This window comes from Apis laboriosa, unplaced genomic scaffold, assembly GCF_014066325.1.
Source record: "Apis laboriosa isolate Shangri-la unplaced genomic scaffold, ASM1406632v1 scaffold11_cov152, whole genome shotgun sequence".
Taxonomy (NCBI): domain Eukaryota; kingdom Metazoa; phylum Arthropoda; class Insecta; order Hymenoptera; family Apidae; genus Apis; species Apis laboriosa.
This window is the reverse complement of record NW_025221020.1, coordinates 444,169-453,561: the sequence shown is the minus strand read 5'-3', so window position 1 is coordinate 453,561 and position 9,393 is coordinate 444,169.

Genomic DNA, 9,393 nt, shown 5'->3' with positions numbered 1-9,393 from the left:
TAATTTGCAAGAGGTTAGGTCAATTTTTTTCGACAAAATAATTTCTAATCTTCACATATATATATATATATATATATATATATATATATACATATATATCGATGTTTGATTGTTTCTCAATAAATAGGTTTCTCTTTAATTTTTCATTTTCTCTATAGGATGGATCTCGCTCGATCCTAATAACCGAAACGCCATCGATACCACGACGAAATAACGTGGAATACAGCATTAGGTGTCGTGCTCGTAGCTTTTATGGAAGGGGTAGGATGAGAAAGAGCGAGAGAGAAAGGAAACGGGGCGTCGCGACGCCAGGCGTCTCTAGCGTCGAACCGGCAGCATAACGTTGAGACGAACGTGTCGTGTGCCGTCGCTATCGCCACCGTGGTCGTTGTCATTATCGTAACCGTATTCCTTCAAGTAAATTTTGAAAATTCAACACGCGAATCTTGGTTTCTCTTTATCGGTTAAAAGTGAAAATTTTGATGAAATCCTCTTTAAGAGATTCGTGTTGAGTTTAATTTGATCGAAATAACGCCCGAGCTCCCGGTCGTGGAACAATCGTGGTGAGAAGGAAGTATACGCGTAACAGGGGCCACGGCTACGCGTAACAGCGAACTGGAACGGTGGAGTTTGACAAAAGTTTGTGTACGGCCATGCTTGAAACGGCAAAACCTTCATGACTGTGAGCAAAAGGGAAGGCAAATTAAGGAAAAAATAAGTAAAGCGGAGAAGAAGAAAGGATAGGAAAAGGGAAAGAAAGAGTGAAAGGGTATATGTGAGTGTGTGTTGAGAGAGAGAGAGAGAGAGAGAGAGAGAGAGAGAGAGAGAGAGAGAGAGAGAGAGAAAGGAAAAAGAAAAGGGAAAAAAGAGAAACCCGGAAGAGAGGAGTGATCCCAAATATCGTTGACGGGACAACACGAAGCAATCAGAATCGTCGATCCATTTAAAAGAGAAATCATCGAGAAGATTCGCGAGGGTGCGAGCTGACGATAACCGTAGTATGAGAGAAGAGCGGCACGCAGCGAGAAGGTAAGGTACTCGATTGATTTGCCGTCGATGTAGACGACGCCTTTTTTACATCTATTATTTCTAAATAATAAATCATCATCGTACATCCGTGATTATATACAAATAAAAAAGAATAGCGAAATCAGGGAATACGTATCGTAGTGATTTTCCTCGAACTATTCGATCGATTGTACGATCGTAAAATTGTTCGTAAAAATACGGAAGATTTATCCGATCGGTGTATGGCTCGGTTCGTGAACACGTTCCACGAGAAGGGTTAAAGAAAGCTCGCTGGGATGGCGTAGATGGGAGAAGGGGTATAAAGCAAGAGGCGATGGAAGCAACGATAGAGGTGGAAGTGAAGGCGGACAAGGTGGTGAAGAAAAGAGAGCGAGCGTGAGAGAGAAAGAGAAAGAGAGAGAGAGGGAGAGAGAAACGAACGAAGAGACGAGCGAACGAACGAGCGCGTAACTAGGTGCATCATGAATAATACGCGCAGCTCGTGAACAAGTGCACGCTCGTACGATCCTGCGTTCGTGGATGCGTGAGGGTGTAGAACCGTATACGTACGGGTTTATTATACACATATGTACATGCATATATTCGCGTACATATAAATATAATCGAACGCACCCAGATATCTATTTATAAGTTTAAACACAGGGCGAGAAGAAGGAGTGGTGGGAATCTGTAGCGGATGCTCGGTCACTGGTAGCCTGTACCGTGTGCCGCGCGGCTTCTCCTAGTGATCTTCTCTGCCAGTGTATTTTCCACGGTGATGCTGTTATTCGTGCGGTGACGATTCGTACCGCGTTAACCGGATCGGAACTCGATTCGAGAAAAATTTTATTTTCCCGCTTCGATGGAAACGACGATTAAGAGCAAGGGATTGAACCGAAGGGGACGAGTTTAACGCGTGAAAAATCAAAGGTGAATCGCGAAAGTGATTTCTTCGTCGAATGGTGTGAAAAACGCTGTAAGAAAGGAAAGTTGAAGAAATAAACAAGCGGGGAAAGGGGAAGGGAGGATAAGGAGAGAAAAGGGGATAAGAAATAGCGGACGGCGAGTAGAGAAAGGGACTCGACGAGTGGAACAAGTGTTGGCATTGAGGAATCGCGGTTGCCGCGAGTGCGTCAACGCGGATATGACGAGAGGATACGCCCGATTCTCGTGATACGCGACGTAATCGTTACCGATCTCTCGCAAGATATGCGGTAAGTCGTCAAATTTTCCGCTTAATAAAATTTTACATCCGCGAGATTTTTCGACTTTAACTTTTTCTTTCTTCCTTCCTTCCTTTCTCCTCCTCGATCTTCCTCCTCACGGTCCATCAATTTTCGTGTATATCTATCCTACAGTTTCCATCCCCTATTCTAAATTTTTCTCTTCGCATTAAATTCACGTTCGGATTCTGGACGCACGTGCACACGGAAGAATTATAGTATGTATACATATATATCGTTTCAAAGTTACCGCCTTCTTGGTGCCAACAAAACGTAGTTACGGACATATTGGTTATAGAGTGTACACGCATTCGATCGAGATTTTTCAATTCGTTTCGACGTTCGACGTTTAAACAATTCGTATACGCGACGTTTACGACCGACAAATCTGTATATAAGAGTTTGTCTTTTTTTTTCTTGCGATTATATTTTTCGTACAAGCTTTTTTTCTTTTCCAATTAATTTTCGATTTTCGGCAGAGAGATCGACGAGATGTTAACGAGTTACGTACGCCGTTATGTTATGGGCACGAATTGATTAATAGAAAATCGATAGGAAAAATTTGTAAAAGCCTTGGCATATGTCTGTCGTTAATTAGAAAAGGGCAGTGATGCTCCAATTCTCGTAAAAGCTTCTCGATCGTTAATTTGAGTTAAAAAGGACAATAACTAAATGCCATTAAAAGGGCATCGTGTACTTCCTTTAGAATCACCACCCCAAGTATCATCGTTAACGATTCTTTTCATCTTCTCTTTCGTACGACCTTTCTGGAAATCTGTTTTCCTAGAAAATTCCAAAATTGGCATCGATACGTTTCCAACGATCTTAATCTAAAAAAAGGAACGGATGATCCATCGTGGATATTTTTCAACTTTCAACTCGAACACGTGTCGTAAAAATTTCCATCGTATTCCTTATTATTCCGCTCATAATACACGGCACAATATCGATTTGCTTCATTTTTACTTTATTCTCCCGTTTTACTTCGATCGTTCGAGAAGTTGGCATACCACGATGGATACGGCGAAGTTTCTCGAAGAAGAAACTCGTCAAGTTTGGATGTCAATCCGATCCCCACAGTTCAAAATCGGGAACTAATCCCAAGAAAATTCGGGTCGATGTGTAACCGGGTTCTACCTTGGATTCCCAGTCGGCATTCCAAGGCATTCCGCCAGGAACGTTGCCTTCCTTTCCCAAGTGTAGATTAGTTAAACGGACGTCATCGCGTCTTGAATTCCGTTCTCTGTTCGTCACTCGCGGTCCTTTCGTACAAACGACAAACCGAAAAGCGTTTCTTTTCACATCTCTCTCTCTCTTTCTCTCTTTTTCTCTCTCTTCGTGTGAGAAATTTTCAGAGAACAAAATGTACACATATATACGTGGTAGATAATTAATTATCGCACACCACGCCTCGATGATTATAAAAAAGCATAATACGTACGTAAAAAAAAGATGGCACGTATTCGAGGAAACTATTATCCACGAAATTATTATCGCTTTGTGCCGTGGCTTCCCTCGTTAACGATCGACCGTTAGTCTCCATCATCAGCCATTACAACTTATTGACATCGTAAAACATCGATAAAATGATCGTTTCGCGTTACTTGTTACCAAATGACATTGTTTCAAATGTCTCGTGAGGCATGAGTCGTAACGAAAAGTTGCGTGATAATTTTATCTGAAAAAAAAAAGGATACACAATTCATTTTCTCTTAGGGTTGATAATAATTCGAGATCGAACGATAAACATATAAATTAATTATCAATATTATCAATATTATCCACGAAGGGTCCACGTATTTGGTATATAATTTCAAAATGATTTTGACGAAAGTTTTTCACAAACGGGAGAGTTAGCGCGTGTATATATAGGTATAGTATAGTGTAATAATTACCGATCCGACTAAACACGACCGTCGATAAAACAGATTAATGAAGGATAAAACAGAGAAGATTCTTGAAAAATTAATTTCATTATTATTATTATTAAAAAAAAATTAACAACGAAAAGAGAAAATGATACAGGAACAGGAAACGATCCGATCGACAAAAAAAAAAACAAAAGGATTCGGGCGTGTTCGCTCGATATTCAGGCTAATGATATTCGGTATCGTCTGAACTGAAGTCACGCGAGCGAAACACACGGCCGAAGGACAAAGAGATCGAGTTTGATTCTCCTCCTCGAAAAGGTAACCTGCTGCCGCCATCCTACCTTGTCATTTTCCCTAATGAAAGTTGCCACCCAGGCCAATCGCCTAAGAAACTTCATTAACGTGCCACCAGATATCACGACCATCTTCGTTTCCGTTTCATTCGGCCGCGTTATTATTCCCATCTATCTATCCTCTATAGTTTCCAGTTTAAATTTATTCTCGCTTTCGTCACTATTCGATCGTACGAACGAATATCACATTTGAGGATAAACGTAACGATAAATTGTGCTTGGATACCGCAAAACACGACCGTGAATCGAAATAAGAGAAAGGGAAAAATCATTGATTATCCCTTTTATCGTGGGCGATGGTGTCCGTTAGAAGAGGTTTGAATGATAACGTTCCACACGCCGGTACAGGATTACCGCGATGACGTTCGAGATTCGCAATTCGATCGAGTTTCCGTTTCAAAACGCTTCCGTCGACGGATCGCTTTAGCGACAAGGAAATTATCGTTTCCTTTCTCCCTCCAAAGTGTTCCGAGTGTTTCGCTTCGAACGATATCGATTCCCTTTAATCGAATGGAATTCTTTCTCGATCCGATACCGCTTCTACGATATCTCCCCCCCCCCCCAAATTTTATTTCCTTCGTTCGAATTAATATATCTCGAATGAAAAAGACGTGAAGGAACGATTGAATTAGTAATATGTATAAGATGAGACAAGTATTTAGAGCGATTGTATAATATATATTCATCAGGAGCAAAATTATTATACAGCGAGAATAATGGTATATTATTATACGTATAATTATATAAAATACCCTATATATTATATATATAATATAATGTATATTATATATAATTGTAATTATATATAATTTAAATAATTGTAATTTATATAAATATATATAAATATATAATGTAATTATATATATATTATATATAATGTATTGTATATATAATGTATAGGATGTTGCAGAGATTATTAATATAATAGCGATGGAAAACGTTGTGGAGTCGGTTACGAATTGGTAAAAGTGTAATCGAGATAGATGACGCTGTTATGGTGGATTTATCGTGTATACGAACTACTGGGTTGCTTGCTATCGAGCGTACGTTTGTCCGAGCCGGCAAGGGCATCATCCACTTGGGGCGCGGAATGGAAAAGGGAGAGGGCGAATCATCGATGTGTCACAAGTGTCTCTTTCGAGGAAGAAGCGTCAATTCTGCAGATTCGATGTTTGGATATCATCCCAAATGCACTCGACTCGGTGACCTAGAGTATCAACTATTTTTAAAGCTCTTTTTTTTTTTTTTTTTTTTTCATTCGTGCTAAGCTTTGGCGACAAACACGTCAAACGGGGATAACATAAGTGAGCGGGACGCGTTAACGAATCGAGCTTATGCTCTTTTCAAACGAAAAGGGATGAGACGATAGAGTTCGATGAGCTTCACGTGTAAGAATAAAAATATCTCGAGTACGGTTTTGAGAAGAAACGAAATTAATCATGGATCACGGTAGCTATAGTGATATTCGATTTTTAACACTTTCGATTGTATTATCGCGTACTCGTAATTTACAGTTTTAAGCGAGTTTCCGAATCAAGCGATGTTTTTATATATACATATATAGCGATTCGAACGATAATTTGGCTAGCAGAGTTGAGCATTGACCCGTTGAACAAGTAAACTAGTTAAAAATTTCGAATAAAGTTGATTTAAATAATTACTTGTTAAAATGCTCGAATAACATTTATTCGTATGTAAAGCTATAAATCTCGGCCATTACAATTATTCGCGATTATTATTATATTTTCGAACGATCGAAATTATCGAAGTAAACTTTGCTCGTAAACTTAAACTATTAAATTTTGCTCATCACTGTGCTACCAAGTTTTGGACAAAATTTGATCGAGCTTGCATTTCATATGCACGTGTTGCGTCGCGTCAACAAACCCATTGATTTTTTGCACGACTTATTATTTCGAAATGGATTCGATATATCGATATCTTAAATCGATCAATAACGATTCAAAATCATCTCGATATTTCTTCATTCTCGATTAGTTGGGTCGGTTTATCAAGCGTACGCGTATTACGAATACGGTGGGAACAAGGATAAAAAAGAGAAAGAACGACAGAAACAGAATGGAGGTTTATTTCACAAGCGATCTCTTCGAGCGAGCGAGAGAGAGAGAGAGAGAGAGAGAGAGAGAGAGAGAGAGAGAGAGAGAGAGACTTGGCGATACTGAAATATTGATATCAGCCTGGAAAACTGGGCTCGAGTTAACGGACAATAGAATTATATACGTGGGTCGCATTGTGCCGGAAACGATGCTCCTCCATCTTTTCCCTTCATCCTTTTCCCTCCTCCATATTTTATAAATTCTCTCTTCCTAGTATGTTTTCCTAATTTTTTTTCCATCCAATATTTCTCCACCAATCTTTTCGAGTTGACATGTTTTCTACGATGCATAGTATTTTTTCCCCCCCTTTCTCTTTCCCTCGTTGCCAAAATTCGTTTCAATGAGTTACGTAAACATTCGCCACGAATCCCGCAATCGTTCATACGAAACGTGTCAACGTAATTCGATACCTGACGCTATGGAATACATAAAATGACACCGCCATGACAGATTACAGCGCCACCGTGCTTTCTTTTTAAATCGTCGCTCTCTACGTATCTCACGTTGTTCCTCGAGATTTTCTTTCCAATGGAAAGCCAAGTAAGATCGAGTGCACGAATTCTTTATTGTCGGTGATCCAAACATCGAGCAAATCCTCGATTCGATTACTGGATTAGCAAGACGAATTCGATCGTCTTATTTCGTAATTCGTAATATCTAGAAACGAGTGGACGAGTGAAAAGGAAAAACTCGATAATACTTATTGTTATTATACATCGATTATCGCTCGCGTTTAACTCGATTTTATGGCGCGTCGCGTGTTGGTGGACGAAAGGAGGCGATCTGGCGCGGGATTGGACGAAAGGAGGAACGGAACGAAAGAAGAGGAGTATACTTGAATATGACTTGGAAGGAGAGAAAGAACGAGGATCGAACGCGTGCCAGGAGGTAAACGGGTAAACGGGTAAGCGGCCCAGCTTGCTCGATGCTTCCGTGGGAGCAAAGTGGTGGACTAAATTTAACTCGTTAGCCAGTAGTCTGTGACTGTCTTACGAACGAGCGTGTCTTTATATCCATTTGACACGAGGAAACTTTGTTAACGTCGATCGAAAACTTGTAAAAGCGAAAATAAGTGAAAAGAATAAATCTTCTAGGATCTTTTTCGATATATTTAATGTTAAATTAATTAAAGAAACAACGTTTTATCAATTCGTTCTCTAATCTCTAATCTTTCCGATAAATAATATTATCGATAAATAATATTATGTTAATAAATTTTTTCTTTTCGTTACGTTTATTTTATTATTATTTAGGTTGTTAGGATTTAGATATTATTTATTAGATATTATTATATTATTTAGATATTAGATATGTTTTTCTTTTCAATCGAACAAAAGAAGTTGAAACATCAGACGAAATCAGGTGTTTTCTTTATGCAAGCAATGAAAATAACAAAATTGCACGACTAATCGATCCGTGCATAAAAAAATACATTTTAGAATATCTTATGTAAATGAATTTAATTTTTTTTAAAATTTATGGTTGTAGTTATGTAATATGTATTTATTTTCTCGTTTAATGTAAAATTTTTAATAAGAATTGTAACAAAAATAAGATTACGATAAGGTAATTACGAAGATTAATTATGCGTATAAAACGAAAAGCGAATACGAATATTATGATACACTTGTTTCACAAATACTTGGACTTTTGAATTGCGTAATTGTTAAAAAAAAAAAACATTTTAAAATGTAATTTTTTTTTAAATTTATGGTTGTAGGTTTATTGCATAGTTTATTGCATGGTTTATTGCATGTTTATAATATACATTAGACAAGAAAAATAAGGTTAGGTTATTATTCATGTAAAAGGCGATTTTCATCGCAAATACGAGAATATTTGCAATATAAATGGATAATACACTTGTTTGGGAAATACTTGGATACATTTTGAAAAAAACATTTTTAAAATATAATTTTTTTTTAAATTTATGGTTGTACTTTATTATTATATATGTTTATTTTTATTATTATTTATTATTATCTATGTATTATATTATTATCTATATATTATTATTATTATGTATGTATGTATATTATTATCTATTGTCTAATGTATATTTAGTTAGAATTGTACGAAAAATAAGGTTAGGTTATTGTTCGTGTAAAACGAAAGGCGATTTTCATCGCGAATATGAGAATATTTTCAATATAAATGGGTAATACACTTGTTTAAGAAATATTTGGAAAAAACGTTTTGAAAAAAACATTTTTAAAATGTAATTTATTTAAAATTTATAATTGTAGTAAATATAATATATGTTTATTCCTCGTTTAATATTTAATAATAATTAAGAAATAAGTAAGAAAAATAAGATTAGGTTATGGTAATTACGAAAATTAATTATGCGTGTAAAAAATGCATTTTCATCACCAATACGAATATTTGCGATATATACTGGATGATACACTTGTTTAGGCATTTTGAATTGCGTAGCGTGTCAAAATTAGCTTCTCAAGTAATTTTCGTGGAAAGGCGGAACAATCGATTTCCCGAAAAATACATCCACGTATATCTTTACTTGGCTATCGTTACGAACGATCGATAACGATATTCGAAATTATATTCGAAATTTCCTTGTTTGAATTAAATAAATTTGATCATCGCGTGAGCGAGAAAAGTGGGATAGATTCAGATTTAAACGAGGCAATAGTAGATCGTCATTCACTCCATCCAACGATTTCGTCCACGAGTTCACGAGAAACGAGAAACTCGTTCGTGGATAGAGCTTTCTAGTATTCAAGCCCGCTAAATATAGCACGAGTCCACTGTCAAATCCCAGATTCCCAAACTTGCCTCGAAACTCGACTCGTCGTATGGG